Source organism: Gymnodraco acuticeps, unplaced genomic scaffold, assembly GCF_902827175.1.
Source record: "Gymnodraco acuticeps unplaced genomic scaffold, fGymAcu1.1, whole genome shotgun sequence".
In the NCBI taxonomy this organism is placed as follows: domain Eukaryota; kingdom Metazoa; phylum Chordata; class Actinopteri; order Perciformes; family Bathydraconidae; genus Gymnodraco; species Gymnodraco acuticeps.
This window is the reverse complement of record NW_022990673.1, coordinates 4,031,465-4,050,170: the sequence shown is the minus strand read 5'-3', so window position 1 is coordinate 4,050,170 and position 18,706 is coordinate 4,031,465. Positions and strand designations below refer to the sequence as shown.

The window sequence follows — 18,706 nt, the reverse complement described above, 5'->3', positions numbered from 1 at the left end:
GGGTAACACATTAAACATGTTCTTTATGAAACGTTCCCTCAATGTTACATGATAACAAATGAAGAACATTCTCCAAGCAACTTTCTGAAAATGTTTTCAGGATGTTATTATTTTTTTATAAAACGTTCCTGTGATGGCAAATATTAACACGGTCATGGTCAACGTCAGATTTATTTCTAGAGCGCTTTAAAAAACAAACTTGTTGCATTTGTTTTGAAAAGGATGTTTTAAAAAATCTGATGTCACCATATGTTCCTTTTGAAAAAAACAAACAAGCACGTAATTCATGATAAGCTGTAAACAGATATTGCATGTTTGCGGTGGCATGTGTGAGTTCCCAGCTAGACATTTTTGGTTCTCAAGAAATGCGGAGAATGTTACCATTCACTGTTCTAGGAATGTTTTCAGCGGGACGTTTTCTTTTGGTTCCCAGAATGTTCTTCTGAAAGGTAGGATAACGTTCTTTAAAAACATTCTTGAAATGTTTGGTGATAACCTTCTTAAGATGTATGAGTGCATTGAGACAATGAATAGGACGTATAAAAACGAATTTGCATGCCAATATTCACTCACATGCACTTATAATCACACTAAGGTATGTAGGCCCACAGTATTCATAATATCATATGTGTAAAATATCAGAAAATAATCACACTTTTTTCTGACTATAAAGGTTGTGTCTCGTATGTAGGTTCTAACTGTTGGATAAGCTATCTGGCCGTGTGTTGTTTGTGAGGGCTGCGTATAAACAGTGTCCGCTGTTTATGCATATTGGATAAAAATCGTTATTGCACCATTTCGATTTGAGACAGACATATAGAAGAACGGACTGACTGTCACTGCCCGTCCTTGAAACCCCTGTTAGTGTTTGTATGTGTTTGTTTCTACTGTGTATCTCTCTCTAAGATAATGTTCAAACAATGTTATCAAAAACATCTTAAGAAAGTTATCACCAAACATTTTATGAATGTTTTTAGAGAAGGTTATCCTACCTTTCAGAAGAACATTCTGGGAACCAAAAGAAAACTTCCCGCTGAAAACATTCCTAGAACAGTGAATGGTAACATTCTCAGAATGTTTTTAGAACCAAACATTTCTAGCTGGGTTATCACAGTTTCAAACCGGCAGTGGTTAAAAACATATACCATACAATCGAGTACTGTACTAAAGTACACATTTGAGGTAGTTGTACTTTAACGTAGTGTTTGCATTCCTCTCCATCTATTTCACATCTTCTTTCTTACAAGCATTCTTTTTACACAAAATAGGAACTTAAAAACATGAGTCACTGTTATAGATATAGATAGAGTTTAATTGAATGGTACAGAAAATAGTCTGGACAATAAATCATAAATGTCACCTACACTCTGATGGATTGATAATAATAATAATAATAATCCAGAAATAGAAATACACAGCAGTCCTTAATTTACTTTTAGCATGAATACTTCCTACTGCACATTAATATATTGAATCTTTACCAATTATTGACTGTCCGCTGCACTCCGAAGGGGACCCAAGTTCCCATCAGCAAAAACATGTGGGTTTGCTATCCTGGCTCCAAAATGGTGGAATGAGCTCCCCATAGACATCAGGACAGCAGATAGCTTACACACCTTCCGGCGCAGACTGAAAACTCATCTCTTTCGACTCCACTTCGAGCGATAGAACTATTAACAAATCACTTATATACTAATAAAGGGCTGGCTTACCTAAAGCCAGTTGAGTAGCACTTGAAATGTTTTAGCTCTATGAAGCCTGATGTACTTATATGATTCTGTTTTCTTCAAGTTTGTATTTTGTTGGTCGAACGCACTTATAGTAAGTCGCTTTGGATAAAAGCGTCAGCTAAATGCAATGTAATGTAATGTCTGGCAAATTCCCGAAGTGCAATTGTACTTATCGTGTTGTTTTGAATATCAACAGTTAAAAATTAACAATTCAATAAAGATGCGTTTTTACTTTGCACTCACTCTCAGGTGTTCTGTAATAAAACATTTGTCAATCTTCAAAATATTCCTTAATTTTGCAAACATGAGAAAAGTTTGAGCAACGACTATTGTTCCTTTCCCACTTTACCATGCAACAATAATTAGCTGTGATTACAAAGTATCTCTTGAGAAATTGGGACAGAACAATTTAGTTCATTGTCCTCAGAAAATGAAGTTGCCCTTCCTTTCCCTGTCTCTTTTCCCCCTATTGGATTCATCTGTTCTTCAGTGTGCTAGGAAAAACACACCACTAATCAAGCAAACTATTTGATTGGCTTGGAAAGATTTCATTCTGACTAATTTGGCTTAATAAGCAGTCATCAAATGATTTGGACGAGTGCAATTCCAGTCCTATTAAAGGGTGTGTATTAAAGAATGTGATTTTCATATTGGCAGTATTTACATACGACCTTGCACATTTTCTAAAAGCTTGTGCTTCTTGAGGCATGTGACTAGAAACACACATTTTAAAAGAAAAAAGTAATCAGCACTCAAGGAACAAGTTGTTTAGTCATATGAACAAGTTTTGACGATTTGAAAGACCTTCAGAGATTGTTGTTGACTCTGTAATAAGCATCTACAGGACTAGCCAGGCCATTTGTAATGCCTTGGTGAGCAGCCTCTGTATTTAGAACAGTAATGTTTTATGGAAATAAGCTATATGTATTTAAAACTTATAATTGTGTTCTTTTATACTAGCACAAAGCAGTTACTTTTAAATTAGTGGAATTAATCGGAATGCGAAATTGAAGGGAGGAATGTCTGTCCACAATGATGAATGCTTAAGTGAGATTTTGGTTCAATTAAAATTTCAGGCAATTATTATAAAAGATTATTGACCTCTAAAGGGACTGGTGAGGTCACATATTTCCCTCTGTCTTCGCAGGATAGTATTCATCTTCATTAGAGAGAATAATTGAAGGCGTTTTCCTCTCGTACTAGAGGGTATTAACGCAGACAGATTATCCTCTGCACACTTCACTAATAAAGTTGATTTCTATTATTGTCTGTCCAGGTAAAGGCCAATTTTGAAACATTGTCCTCTCCACACTGACCTGCTCCTCCTTTTCATCAGTGCTTTCAGACTTTCTTTTTCTTTGCCAAAGGAAAGGCATTTTTGTTTTGGTTGCTATGGGGTTGTTGTTGCTGACGGAAGGTCATAGGGTTCTATTGAGTTAAAGTAGGACTCTGATTATATATCCATTACTCTATTTATAGGACTATTGAAAATATTCACAATTGGGTCATGTCATGAAGCTGAACTACAGAACCAATCTTTTATTTGTATTTGTAATGCATCTGATAGATACTATATTGCATCTGACCTAAAGTCTTACACTCTCAGCTCTTTGGGAATACAATGATGATATATCAATTTTAAGACAATTGTAAAATAACAATGATGGAAAAAAAACGGTTGGCTTATTATTTCAGACTTCTTTGAAAAAATGATCACAGATGTTCTCTGCTGCCGCACAACTCGTATTATAATCCATCAACTTGATGGATTATAATTGTGATAACATTGTGCTTGAGAGAAAACCTGTAGTTTCAAATGTGTTGCGACCCTGAATAAATGGATCCTTCTTTCAACCCAGTCATTTCAGAGTATTCTGAGCATTCACTTGGTTTACAGTGAATGCCACATATTTTGCTTGAAAAATGTGTCTGCATTTACACAACACGGCAAAGTGAAGCAAATTGGAACCGTTGGCCTCTGCTGAACCGTATTACTTGTGACCATAGATCATTTTTTTATAGGTCACAAGTGAGGCACATCTGTTTCCACTTGGCTAAGTTTCCATACAAAACATTTGAATAGAGATTCTTCACCTATATCCGCTGCTCCACTATGCTTGTTTAAACCAACATGTGTCTCATACATCAAACCTCAGAAAGAGCAAAAGGTTATGTACCAGAGAGTGTATTTCTGAAAAAGGTTTGATTACACAACACACTTCAGAAAATTCTTTAGTGTTTACTCCATGATACCATTTATTTTTAAAGGATATGTTTATGTAGTGTGGTCTTTTAACACTCAACTTATTTGACAGTTGTGCAAGCCAGAGCCCAACATGCCCACACTGGACCTTGCTTTTTTCAAATTTGATCTCAAAGCCCCTCATGTGTTTGACTTCTTTTTAATTGTTTCCTGTCTGCTGGGTCAATTATAAGTCCTGGGCTTTTTTAGGGGAGACCGACTATGGCAGCATTTTTGGACAGACGGAGTGATTAAATAACTGAAATTTGAGCCGAATGATGAGATCACTCATTGGGACTTGATTTGATAATATTGTACTTGGTGTGCATGTCGCAGCATACATATGCTGATATACGGTTAGACAGAAGTTGATGGAATGGGCATACTTTTATTTTTGTTTAGTGAGGAAAATAACAGAGAAAAACCAACACAATCTTACTCTTTTATCCATTATTGATTTTGAATCAGGTTCATGGTAAATACCCATTGATATTTTTATCTACATCAAAATATGGGATTTGAGACAAGCTCAAAAGAATCACCAGTAATCAGCAAGCAAATTAAAAACGCATACAACTATTTTGTATTTACATACAGTAATCCATTCCTTTTTACTAAACAAAGTAAAAGCAAAACAATGTCCGTGTCAACCTAGTCTCTAGTTTCACTTGTGAAAACAGTGACGGTTGATGATAGTCTTAAACTTATAAAAAATGTAATGTTTTACACAATGAGGCTACATTTTTTCGATAAGTCTATGCAAGCCCAGTGGCTTCCCTAAATAAACTCAGTGTCCAGTTCAACCAGTGCAGAAACATGGCCGCTGCGAGAGGTGCTGCTGAAGTGAGGTCAAACTTCACACTGCACGGTTGCCCATGGCTACATAAATATTAACCAAGCCTCCACAGCCTTCTTTGATTATGAGTCTACTCCCAGGGTTTGATATCCAAGGAGACCACCAGAGCCAGCTTGAGTAAATTGATGAGAGAATACGGAGAAGTCGGTTTAGTAGCGATGTGGCAGACTTTCACTTGGTAAGGAGCAGATCAAGCTGCTGGCTTTCATGCAAACGAGGCAGGGAACGAAACATGACTAGTCTGCAGTTTGCATACTTGAAGCTTCACTTTGAACTTATGTGGATGGTAGAGATGTGAGAAAGAGAAAATAGAAAAATGAAACCCTCTTTCAGAGTCCTTAAGATGAGTCTGCGCGCTCACAGCAACATTAAGTCAACTTGATGTTTAAATTATGTCTCAATTACAGGAGCAGTTCAACACATTTTGTTTATTTGGTCACGTCAATAAGTAAATGGCACAGGCAAACTCTTTAGGTGTATATAGGTCAAGCCGAGTAAAATTCAATAGAGCTTTAATAAAAGGTCAACAACTCTTAATGAACAAACGATTGAGTGATCAAGGTTAGACGTGGCTTTGTAAATTGTGCTCTGAAGCATATAACCTGGCCAAATCTGTGTCCGTCATCAGGCTAAAGGACTCTGATTTGTTGGGGGTCAGCAGCGGTCCTGTGACTGGTCATGTGTGCCTGAAATGTCAATCATGTGCAAATATTTTTGGAAGGAACCAATAAGCATTGTTTGGTGAACAATTGAAGGTTAAGAAGCAGGCTCATGGGACATGGGGAGACATGTTTGCGCTCACCATGGATGACTGAGGTCTGTCTATAGCATCTGCCATTTTTTTTTAACTGATATAAAAACTGAAAAACACTGAGGTTACATTTTTTCTATCTTGCAAACACACCATTGCATTTGCATTTTTTGGGGGAAAGTATTTAAAATTCTGCCATAATTTAGTTATTCTTTTCACCTTTTTGAATGTTTTCTGGACTGCGCAAAAGAGCCAGCATTTATCTAGCACCATTTGGTGAGCGATTACGTGCAATATTGTGCCGTATGCAAGACATGATTATATCACAGTTTATCATAAACGCTTGCACATTAACAATTTATGTGTAACCGCTGTGACTCGTCAAAGAAAACGACTGCAAAAGCCTGGGTTTTGCACACAAGGTGGTCTATAATTTACAAAATAGTTGTAATTACCCTGTGAATCAAACGGGTATCTATGTCTTCACCTGCATATATTGAATCTGACTGTGAATTTTACAGTTCAATAATTTATGTTCATTCAGAGAACAGCAACACAAGTCTAATGCCCTCTGTTGACAATCTGAGGAAGCAGATTCAAATGACTTCATGCAAAATGGCTGTTTAAGCTGTTCAACACTGCAGCCATATACACCACATGTGTTTTTAGTCTGGGCTTATAAATAAACATTTTCTCCACGTTTTATTACATCTGTTTTCTCTTTTTCTGTCCCGCAAAAGAGATGGCTATATTATTATGTAAAATTATGCTTATGAAAACATAAATCTGCCCCTCTGCTGCGTTCACCTTCACCTGGCAAGCATGACTCAACTTCACATTTCTACATTGTGGGTGAAAGACAGATTTTATTGAAGCCAGGTGTGTACCCACGTCCTGCCTGATAATGTTTCTGGACAGAATTCCTCAGCCAGATCATAACATGCCCTGAGTCTTCCGCAAATGCAAAAAGAAAACTGCATGTTTATGTCTAGATATTCTGATTTAAAGATAGAGGCCCTAATGAAAATATTTCTTTCAAAAACAGCAGCTGCTTGAAATTTGGATTTTCTTACTTTGAGAAGAATATTTGAGTTTTGAGTGTTTTAATAAACATGTGAATCCCATACTTATATTGCACGGACTGAATTGTAATCACCTGCATTGTAAAGTGAATATGAATGGTGGACCACCAACGTAACATGCAGCTACAGTAATGAGTCAAAGGGTCAAAGCCACAGCAGCCTGACAAAAATCCGCTTGACTGCCGAATGCTATCATGAATCATGTAGAAGGAAAGTGCAGGGAGAAAAAAAAACACACCCACAATTGAGGAGAGACTTGGTTAGAAAAACTGCTTGGCACTACACACACACAATTGGCTCCATGCACCAGCAGCAGCTTGACCACCGCTGCCCGGGCCAGTGTGTTATCCTGTGGGGCCAGTTGAAGTGAGCAGGGGGGGGGGGGGGGGGGGGGTGGGGGGGGCGAAAAAACTCTCCCTGTACTTCCATGTTGCTTTTGAAGTATTACAGTAGAATAAGTCCTCTGTCATTGGTTGAATGGGCCGTGACAGAGCATGGGCCTCTCATGCCCAAAAGGGAAGCAGTGATGCATTTCTAAGCAGAAAAAGGGAGCAAATAGAGGAAGTTATTGATAACCTCTCTGTATGACGTGGCTAAATATTCTCTTGAGTTTAAGAAAAATACCTGAACTGAATTCTATCGGGCATGATAATAAATCGATGTGATTAGTCTCCTTGCTCAGAACTAGACTCCGAGTCAGTGCGGATGTGGATTCCATGTCAGGTTTTGGTGGAGTCCTCCGCTCAGACTGCTCTGCAGACGGCAGCCTGCTCTGCACTGGCGTTGTTTACTGGAAGCCCGCTCCGCGCCGCTTCCACCAAGTGAACACTGTGAGCGGGATCTCTTCCACAGGCGAACCGCTTAAACTTGTCTACACTGAGAGGAGAGCAAGAGAGCAGCGTCGGCGGTTAAAGTAGCGGAGAGCGGTGTTTCCCCCCCCAACAGACACTGAAAGCCCCACACTGTCCCTCTCAGCCACTCTTTTTTTCACCTAGTGGGTCCCCGAGCTCTGCTTCTTGTCTGTTGTCGCCGCTTCGGGAGGCACGAGACAACCGAGAATAGCCGAGCCGCTCAGAGGCGCGGATGAGTCAGGACTGAAGCGCACCTTTCTGGCCATGGAAGTGTGTGTCCGGAGCAGGGGGATGTACGGGCTGAGAAGGGGACCTGCCAGCCTCTGTCCCAGATAAGGAGAGCATGCATCAGAGCTGCAGACTCAGTCTCTTCGCTGCAGAGGAGTTCCCATCAGACTGTCTTTCCACTATCTGACATTTTTACTTTTCACATCCCTTCTGACTTCATTTCAGCGTGTTTGGCGTCGCTGCTTTTTCAAGAAAGGTAAGTTCTTCGTTTGCACCTTACTCTCATCGACACTCAATTGGACACGGCCATCAAGTTGTTGGTGGCGTGTGTAACAACTTTTCTTACGTCTCGCATTTGTTTCCAGCACTCATTTAAATAATAGGCCTCTCTGGATACCATGCAAGTCTCGCAGTGTGTTTTAACTAGGACTACTTTTAAAAAGTAAAAAAAAAAAAAAAAAGTGTCATTTTTTATTAGGTTGAAACTCAGTTGGTTTGATCAATGGACACAGCTTCAAAACTGGACACCTCTGTCTGTTGTAGTAATTTAAATGGTCCAAGAGCTAACGTGATATTGAAAAATGGTTAATCAAACATAACCAGATGTGGATTGATATGTTCGGCCGCTGAGTTTGGCTGAATAGAAACTATTATTAAAAAGTGGAGAGCTGCGCATTTGTGTGACCCAGAACATGTAAAGCACCATTTAATTGGTCTGTATCAGATCTATTGGTCTGTGTCAGAGTTGAAGTGTAGTTGTTGGTGGTGCTGGTCACCGAGGCTTTTTTTGAATCCACTGATGGTCTTGTTGGTCTGCGTAGGGATTTATGCTGGAAGCTTTGACCTTAGAAGCGATGTCGGTGTGATTTTAGAGATCATTCACAGGCTAATCCATTATAATTGGGACCGAGCTATTTGTCCAAAGAAAGAAAACCAGTCAAGGCTCGCCTAGCAATGTTATAATTACTTTTGTTTTGCCAAACAGAGAACTCGTGATGCAACAAGCGTATATGTTATAGAAGTCAATCACAAAAATGAGAACGTGTCACAAATGCGTAATATGTGTATGTTTGACTTAACTCGAATCAAGCCGTCGCAGAGTTGCGGTAAAATTAGATCCTTTTACTGCACATGTATCATTTAGGCCCACCGATTCCGAACGCGTCTTGTCAACCATGTGTTAAAGAGTAGTCCGGGCGGCAGGAGCGCACATGCGGTGTGTGAGGCTCCTCTGGCCCGGGAAACACAGCGCGGACAGCCGCTGGTGCATGGCAGCCCGGAGCTCAGCAGCAATACACAGAGATCGATCAGCGGATTGCGAAAAATGTAGTCCCAGTCTTCACATGCTCATTTTTTTGTTGTATGTTTGATTTTAAGACAGAGCGAGCTACGAATTCCTGCCTGGATTAGAGTCCATGAATGTGTCTCACGTCTCTGTTTGGTCTCTAATATCCTTGTACAACACATTCATCATAGGTGTTCACCAGAGGAATTTACACTTACACTAAAATGTGATATTTGATGAGCTTTTTTAAATGTAATTGTAATTCAAATTAGCATTTAAAGTCCTGATTGAATAGGCACAACCTTCGAGTATTTTCTTTAGAAGATACAAAGCAAAATAACAGTGGTTGGAGGATGAAGTGTCTTTATCTGTCTCTCCATGCATTACAGCTAAATACAAAGGCTATTTGTGTTGAGTTTTCAGGAATGTGTCAGAAATAAGCTAATACACACTTTAATCAGTCTCCAGGAGCTGAACCTCCTTTTCAAGCCTCTTCATTGGGAACTCTGTTTTCATGTGTGTGCAAAAAAGAATGTTTAAATTAATGCAAGTGCAAATTCCAGCTGTTTGGAAGGAATACATTAGCATATCAAAGTGGTCAGAGCCCTTACACAATAGAAGGACGGGTTTTTGACTGAGCCTGAAAGGCTTGAGAATGAGTGTGAGATGGTAAAACTGAAAGACTTGTGTATCTCCCCCCTTTCTTGTAAGTACGTCCGTATGACATCTATAACATAATCTCGCTTGTATGTTTGTGCGTTGGTGTGAGAGAATATGTCAAAGCGTTCACACAACAGGGTAATTGTATGGTGACTCACAAACAGTAAATAGTGGGGGGTTGAAAAACCGTTTGAATAAAAAATAACATAACATCTTTGAAAACATTTTTCATAATTACTATAGTAGCAATCGTATTTCTTTGTCAGCGCCTTTAAAAAACAGGTGCTCATTGGAAAACGAACACAAATAGATAGCGGAATAAAGAAGGAAACTATCTGCTCGGATGTCTTGGTGTTTGATTTCTTCAGCTCGAGCATGCCATTATGAGTCCCATGTGAGAGAGACTACCTTTTTCAGTCTATAGCCTCGTTTCAGTTGTAGTGCGTCCGGTTTCAAAGAACTGCAGCTGCTCTTGATCTGCCAGAGCACCAGATTGCTCCTCTTTACTCGTAGATCAATAGAGCCCAGCACACTTCTATATGGGTCTGGGAGAGACAAAGTGATACATTTCACTGTATTCTCAACTCTTTATTAGACACTCTCGCAGTACACAGCTCTCTAAAGGCTCAGTCAGTGTGATTGGGTGAGTAACTATGATCACATCTGAAAATGTGTGACATTGCGTGTTTAATTTCTCGCTGCTATATCCCCCACCCTCAGATCAGCAGCTGAGGTTTTGTGCAATCTACAAATATTTGACAGATCATAACACAACTTTCGTATTTTGAAATTATAACAAGCCAGGCACTTCCACTCTGGCTTTATTAAGGTCATTTGTTACTGAAATAATTCAGTAAGAATGCGCGCACAGTGACTGTTGGCCACATTTGCTCACTTTGTTTTAGTGTCGCACTCTCTCTCTCTCCAGCGTGGATTCCTTGCTGTTGTCTTTGTCTGAGCAGCGATTGTCAATATGACTGATTTAAAGGTGGCACTGTTGCAGAGTGGATTGTTTGTGTCGTGCCTTTATTCATGGTGAACATCACCCTGGCTGCTCCCTAGCAAAATCAAGCAAATGATGGAGGTTGTGAATGCGTCAGAAGTAGAGGATTGCATGGAGTTAAATCATTTAGATTTACATCTAATTTCTTATTTGGCGTGTAAATTGTGGGTTTGTGTTTTCAGATGCAATCTATTCTGTTGCTAAACCACCTACATGGAGTCATACTGTGCGGATAACTGCTCGCCATTAAAGGGAAAAAACAAGGCAGTAAAAGAAAGCTATGGCAAATTTGATATAACGGGCAGGCCTTTGGTGGGCCAAAAACCTCCCCTTTCATGACTGATTTTATTTTACGATTGGCAATCAGTAAAACTGTGCGCCAGTGTGTTTCCCTCCCTGCCATTTTGTGAAACATTTGTTTCCACTTGCCAAAGGCCTCTGGTGCGGCGGGGGATTTGATGCCCCTGAAATGGCAGGTGAAACTTTCTGCTTGCCTAAATAATTTCGTAGCAGAACATTACACAGCAAGGACATAGGCAGCGTAACGTAAGGGTCAATTCAAACTCTGGTGACAAGAACAACAGGGATATGAGCCGATAGCTCTCACTGCTCTCTGTGCTGGTTAAGTGGCAGCGTCCCTGAGCCTATCTGACATCTCTTCTTTTTTTTGTGCGTCACTCATTTTATGCTTCTCTGAGAAGTGTTTAGAAGAAAAGGACGTGCAAAGTGCAAAACTGTCGTAAAAACGGTCCACTGGTCATACAACAATTGGGTGTAGCCTATTGGCCTGGTCGTAACTCTGTATCTTGCTTCGTGTTGAAAACACCACCTGAGTTTATCATAAGATATGCTGTGTGTTCTTGGCAGTGTTTAGGGCGCTCCCAATACATATTTCAATAAGGTGTTGTGCAAAAAAACATATTTATCTTACACATTAAAAATAGAATCTGCTAAAATGTGTATTTGTCAGTTGGATAATTTTTAAACTGATTTGTAATCATTGAAACATAAAAAAAAATATGATTATTACATGTTTTCTTCATGATCGTTTTTGCTCTCCTTTAATTTTTTTCATTCATTATTTTTAAAACTAAATTGAACAATAAATATGACACACACACACGTACACACTCACACACACACACACACACACACACACACACACACACACACACACACACACACACACACACACACACACACACACACGTACACACTCACGTACATGCATACACAATGACCCCGTCTTATTCTTTGTGCTATGTGAACAGGACTTTTCCTTATCTGTGCGCAGCTGCAACCCTATTTGGAAAAATATTCAATTTCTGTGTGACAGTGAGAACCTAGAAGGCAAGTCTCTAAGCAAACAGCAGTTATTGCGGCTCTGCTATAGCAGCCGAGAGCAAGGCCTGGCTGGGAGAGAGGGGGGATCTGCGGACGTCTGCCAGGGGAAGGAGTGATGTCTCGGCTGGATTATAGGAGAGCGAAGCACTTCCACACTTAAAAGCCCCTTTTCCAACAAGACAGGGCTGTTATTTAGGGATGGGGAGGGTAAACACACCAGAGCAATATATTTCCTCTACACAGGCTGCTGCTGTCCTTGACAATTGGGACTGAATGCAAGTAAGATAGGCTTTACTCCTCGTGGCTTTTTTTTTTTCAAAGATAATTTCATGTTGGGCTGTGGATGTTCTTCAGTATATTCAGAAATTGTTCCAGTGAGGTGCAAACATGGTAAGCCGTTTTCAACATTGCAGTATAATTGTATTTTGTTCAAATGGCAGTGTGTAAATGGAACTATAGTCTATACATTGATGTACGTACCTGTGTTGAGTTGCTTACTATATGGCCATCAAGCGGGCTACGGCACTCTTTCAGAATACTGAGTGCAAAAGAAGGAAGTAGCAACAACCAACTAAATTACATCCATTTTTTAATCCACCAATAGTATGTCTTCCAATGGGTGACATTGGAACCGCGAGTGCGTTGTGATTCGCTAGTTCTTCTTACGTTTGTGCATATTAAAATACTGAGCGCTTTGATTCAGAAAGCTACAGTAACTGCTCATTTATATTCAGGTCCGTATATGAATGTAGTTTTCAAAGCAACATTGATTTTTTAATGATCAAAAACACCAAACAGTAAAGTCAAACTGTAAATAAATAAATAAGCAACATGCAAATAAATGCACTGTTTACTGGTTACTTTGCATCTGATATCCTGCCAGAGTTATATACATCTAATGTTTATGCTCACTTTTTGAACTATTTGCATCGCCACATACTTTATTATATATGCTTATTTGGTCATGCGGTTGGTTTGAAAGTCTGAGGCTTTGGAAAATGATATTTTATTGTACTCGATTTAGTTGGGAAGTGTGGAAGCTTTGTTCTTGCAAAGTAGTTGCCAAGTCAGATGGAGTTGAGCGTCTGGCCTGGGAGTTTCAGAGGAATATCACAGGCATGGTAACTTGCTAAAAACTAAGCTAATCAACAAAATAATTGTCTGTTCAATTGCTACCATGCCAGAGACATCAAACACAGCCGAGGTTGAAAAAACAATCAAATTATCTCTTAATGATTGCTCACGCTGACAGATGAGCGCTTGTGTGTTGGGTTTGTTTGTAGGAGACATATGTGGGGAAGAATGCACTTTGTGGTTGCTCGCTCATAAATTCTGTACATTTTCATAATCTGCATAGATATCCATCATCACCTGTAATGAAAACAATTGTATCTTATTATGTGGTTTTTGGCATTGAAACAGAGAGAGCTGTATTAGTCTATTAATTTCCTGCAGAGAATCATGATTCCTGCTGCTTTTATCCTCGCTCTACCCTCCATGTGTGGTCCACAAAAAATGTTTCTGTTTCCTCTACAGACTTAAGTTTGGCCCCTATGTCTGCTCTCTCTCTCTCTCTCCCACTCACTCACTCTATCCCTCCCTCCCCGTCACCCCCCCTCTCTGTCTTTCTCTCTGTGCGTAGATAATGTCTCTGCAAATGATTTAACCGCCCTCGTTGAGGCTCCTTCCAGTAATTGAACAAGCAGAGACTGGGTGCTTTACAGGAAAACAATAGTCATATTATCTTAGATCTCCACTACACCACCTTGGATTTGACTGCGCGGACTACATGGAGGGTCTCAATGGAAGAAAGAAATCAGGTTTGCTTTCTCTCTGCAAAATCAATAGATAAATAAATAAATAGGATGCCATTCATTTTGTGTAGGCGGGATATTTTGAACGTGTCGCATGATTGGAATGCATGTCTTGCGAGAGGCACCTGGGGGCAGAGTGCAGCATTGGGTGGTACTTGGTTGACTTAAGAAGCATGCGCGCACGTGAGGCTTGGTAATAATTGATCAGGAAACAGAGGCAGATGTTGTTGCAATAATTATTAACAAAATGTGTGATAAATATGTATTATTGAAATTATTCAGCACATTTAAATTTTTGTAGAATTTACGCGCAATTATTTTTAATTTGACGATTTATAAAAAAAATTAAAAATTGTAAGACAAACCTTTTTACATGAGAATATGGCTCTAACCAACATATTTGAGCATAATTTATCCAGGTTAGAATTTGTTTTGTTTTTTGGCCGAGCAAGGGGCGCTTTGATTGTGTTGCTGTGGAGCAGAATTGACCTTGTGTCTCAGAATGAGGTTTCTCTACGCCTTATTTCATACAGAGCACTCTTAGACTGAAATGGCCTTAGGAGGAGTTGTTCTTGACAGAGATACATTGTTTCAGGCAGCCAATAAACCACTGCACTGAGTGGCTACATCTGTGAACCTCATCTTGACTACAGTGAGGGGCTAGCAACAACATGGCAACTGTCACAGCTGCACCTGCTGCTGTCTCAGTACAGAGATCCCCTCTCTGTTTCCCATAGAACCATATCACTCTCCTCTCCGTGACAAGCCAGAGGCAATGGTCTCTGCTTGGGTCAACTGGAGAGAAGCTTCTTGGGAAAACACAAGGGACAAAATGTCAGTCCCGAAAAGAGATGTTAAAGTAAAATGTCTGCCCTAAGGGCCGGGATTTGGCTTAGTTGGAGCTTGGGTATAAAAATATTGTCTATGAAGCGATGGATTTAAGAGCGCTGGCTTAGTAAAACTGACCGCCACTTGAGTGTTCATTCTTCAGTGAATTTGTCGAGCTACAGAAAGAGTCAGGTTTGATATGACGGCGAATTGTCTCTCCCTAATTTTATAAATGATGAATAGAGATAAATGGAGCTGACTCTTCTGTACACACACAGCCCTGCTTGTGTATCGAGGCCATTGAGAACATGATCTGATCAGCTAAGAAGAGATTCAGGAGCATTAAAGGATTTTAAATCTCATATATACTCATATGTGCTACACTGCTGATAAGTCACACAGCTAAAGTTTAGTATTAGCATGATTAAACCTCTATTTTTGCATACATTTGATTGGTTCCAGTAAATACCTGAAAGAAGAAAAACAAGAGGAGTGAAATATATTGCAGAAATAAATGATTATTAGATCATCATGCTCATCTCAGAAAAAGATTAGAGGAGGGGAACAATGCCGAGAGGATTTTTCAGCAAACAGAAGTGATGCAACATGTCCACTCTCCTGCCAAATTGAACTTAGGAGTGTGAAAAGCAATGCAAGGACATGAGGAGTAGGGCTGACGTGAATGCAGATAAGTGTGGGATTAACACAAGGGAAGATTGAGCGACAGTGGCCGGTGACTCTCTTTACAGCTTTGCTTGTACAGCTGTGCCAGGCCTGGCATTCACTGCTGCCTTTTGGATCCAACTCCTCCTCCACTGCTGGGGCGGTTAGTAATAAACATCTTAAATACTGCAGATAAGTTCAGGTTGTGTGTGTGTGTGTGTGTGTGTGTGTGTGTGTGTGTGTGTGTGTGTGTGTGTGTGTGTGTGTGTGTGTGTGTGTGTGTGTGTGTGTGTGTGTGTGTGTGTGTGTGTGTGTGTGTGTGTGTGTGTGTGTGTGTGTGTGTGTGTGTGTGTGTGTGTGTGTGTGTGTGTGTGTGTGTAATTATTCATGTATTTATAATGAAGATTGGAATGCTGAATATTGACACCTCAGTGTGTCTGTAAGATTTGATCTTTTTGGCATTTGAACAGGAAAAATAGCATATACAGGCTGCCTTAGTAATTCATCATGCCTCCTTCTAAATGAGGTGTGAGGCGGCTCTCCTGGTGTGAATTCTGCCATAAATCACACATACCCTGACTGCTTTATCCATTAGACCGACCTGTTTGTCTTATTCAGCTACTCAGTCTCCAGGAACTGGTTTTAATAATTAAGACGAGTGTTAGAACTGCAGCTTCTACTTCACACCTGGTTTAACACATTGATGTGAAGAAGGAAGAAAAAATGAAATTAGCCACAAAATGACAATCCCGTTGAGTATAAACTTAATTATAGATTCCAGCAAATCAGTCTTATAGGAAGGTCATTATTTTTAGTCTTGACTTGCTGGTCACCTTTATTTCATGACAGTAATAGTTTGAATTTCAAAGATATTCTTTATTTAGTAACTTTCCTTTGAAGACCAGGTAACTCCACAATGTTGGCTTTTTTCATGTTTTATTTAGCTGGAGAAAAGGGATTTTTTTCCCCAATACAATAAAGAAAACTGTGTATCTGGAAAAGTAAATATCCCCAAATGTTGCAATACATAGTTTTCTTAGGATAGCAAATAATGTATCACTTCATTGTTTGTCAAACTATTTTTTAAATAATTATGTGTGATCGGCCACGTTGCGTAGTGACCCTTTTAATGAGCAATAAAACGAGGTTCTTTACTCGTACTGCTTTAAAATAAAGTCAGGTTTCAGGTTTAACAGACTGTTTTATGTAGCTGACTGCAACTGCATAAAAACAGTCTATAAAAACAGAAATTAGTTTTTGAAGAACCTTCATTATGTGGAGAAGGATGACACTTAGGCCCACATCGTCTAACAAATTAAACATCGAAAAGCCAAACTCGGCACACAGATATGACATTTTAAACTTCATCTGCAATATACCTGTTTACGCTCTCGTAAAAAACAACAAATAGTCCCATTGTAGCTGGGTTAAGTGATGACAGTGGGCTGCTCGATTATGGCAAAAATCATAATCTCGATTATTTGGGTCGATAATTGATATCACGATTATTAAAAAACGATTATCCATTTACTTTGAAAACTTCAATTTATTGGAGAAAAAAAGTGAACAGTATGTTTTTAACAGTTGATTACCCTGAACTTTAAGTATAATTCAACTGAAAAAGTAAAAGATTATCGTTTTATTTCGATTAGGTCATTTTTGTAATCGTTGCAAGCCGTAATTGCGATTAAAATACGATTTAATTGAGCAGCTCTAGATGACAGGACAGGAAGCTCTGAGCAAGCTGCATAAATTCTCAAGTACTGCATCTGAGCCCGGCAACACGTTTCATTTTTAGCTTCAGCATCAGCAGCTGAACCAATGTGTTAAGTGCTCTTCTCTAGTAGTTCATGGAAATAGGGAAAAAAAACAGCGTACAGAGGACAGTCAAATAGGGAGGGTTTTTTGTCTTTGTAAAGAGTGGACCTAGTTGCATTTCCGTCACTCATCGGCTGATTACACAGAGTCTGAAGTGAGCGGACAGGAAGCGGCTCCGGCAGCCATTACCATCAGAAATAGGTCCAGCAGGCCCGGAGGTAGACGAGGAGCTGCAGCTCGAAGAGGCCGAGACCTGCCTAAAGGATACAAAAAGTTTGCCATGTCTTGCCTGAAAACGTCCATCTATAAAGGAGAGGTAGTACATGAGATATTGGCTCTAAAAGATCTGCCGATGATGAACCCTAGGAACCGATGCACTGTAAATGGTGCTGTTGAAATGTAGCTAGCAGAAACTGAGTCTAACAATCAGCCAGGGATGGTGAATGTTGCATACACCGCAACGCCTACTCGCATTACTGAGACGGCCCAAAAAAGAGATCTTTTATTCTCTCACCTGAATAGGCTCGTAGGCTTCTGTGCATAATGGAAGCAGTGTAGCTGAGGGAAGAGTGTGAAGACTTTACTCTGGAGCGATATTCTGTATTCTCTGCCACAGGATCCTCTCTGCTGCAGAGTTGGTATTTAAACTTTAACAGAAGTCAAACATTTTGTGCCAGGACAGAAATGTGTAATGAAGCTTTCCTAACACGATTCTTCCAACTGGAGCATGCAGTGATCGCCCCAAAAGAAAGTGCTAATTGACGCTGAGGGTATTACCGTGTATAAAACATAGAACGATGACAGAGATAGGAAATATTCACAGGACAGAGCTGAATATTTATAAGATAAGAATATCTCCTTTGAAGTTACAGTGAATCACTTCGTTTAACCTATGGTTGTTATTCATGTCTTTTTTTTGTTGAGTCACATTTTAGTTAAAGTTATCTTGAATGTGAAAATGTGACTAACGGAAGGCTTATTTTTTGCTTTTAAAGCTGATTTCTTCATTTTTAACCCAGTAAATAATTAATTTTGACCGATTTATACCATTGTATTTGAAAAACACATTGGTTGCTCCCCGTATTGAGAATTGTACATCCACTTTTTCACACATTTTGAGCCTAAAATATAAAATGTTTACTTTGTATTATAAAGCACAGTCTTAACACACATTTTCTTATTTTTCACGTTTGCTTTTCAAAAAGGACGGCAAAAGCTTTAACTCTGACTATGTATGAATCAAAGTGTCTTTGTATAACAAGACAATGTTAATATTTTGTAAAACTCTTTGGACATGAGGTTCTCCTTTTATCGACGCGGCTTTGAATGCAGCATAGTGACAGAGACGCTTGTTGTTCAGAGGAGAATGTCCCTTCCCAGCAAGAGCCCTTGTCCAAGTATTGCCTTCTCTTCCAACATGGGACTTTGTTATCACACTCACTTCATATTCATAGTGAGCCTTCTTCTCCTGTCATTATTTTGTGTAATTTAGAGCGGTAGCAATTACACTTCAGTGGATTACCTATGCAGAGATACAGAGATTAAATCTCT

At 39.5% G+C, this 18,706-nt stretch overlaps 1 protein-coding gene across 26 annotated transcripts in view; it reads left to right on the top strand.

Moving 5' to 3' along the window:
- Positions 1-18,706, top strand: part of adgrl2a (adhesion G protein-coupled receptor L2a) — a 245,846-nt gene that overhangs the window by 141,220 nt on the left and 85,920 nt on the right. For 23 of the 26 annotated variants that reach the window (XM_034229901.1, XM_034229902.1, XM_034229900.1 and 20 more), the window contains exon 1: positions 7,207-7,996. The exons of 1 other annotated variant lie outside the window; for it this stretch is intronic. The gene's annotated coding sequence lies outside the window, so the exon portion shown is untranslated. Of the gene's footprint in view, positions 1-7,206; positions 7,997-12,403; positions 12,423-13,669; positions 13,853-18,706 lie in introns of those variants that run through there. 2 more of the 26 variants (XM_034229876.1, XM_034229874.1) reach the window with 2 other exon arrangements.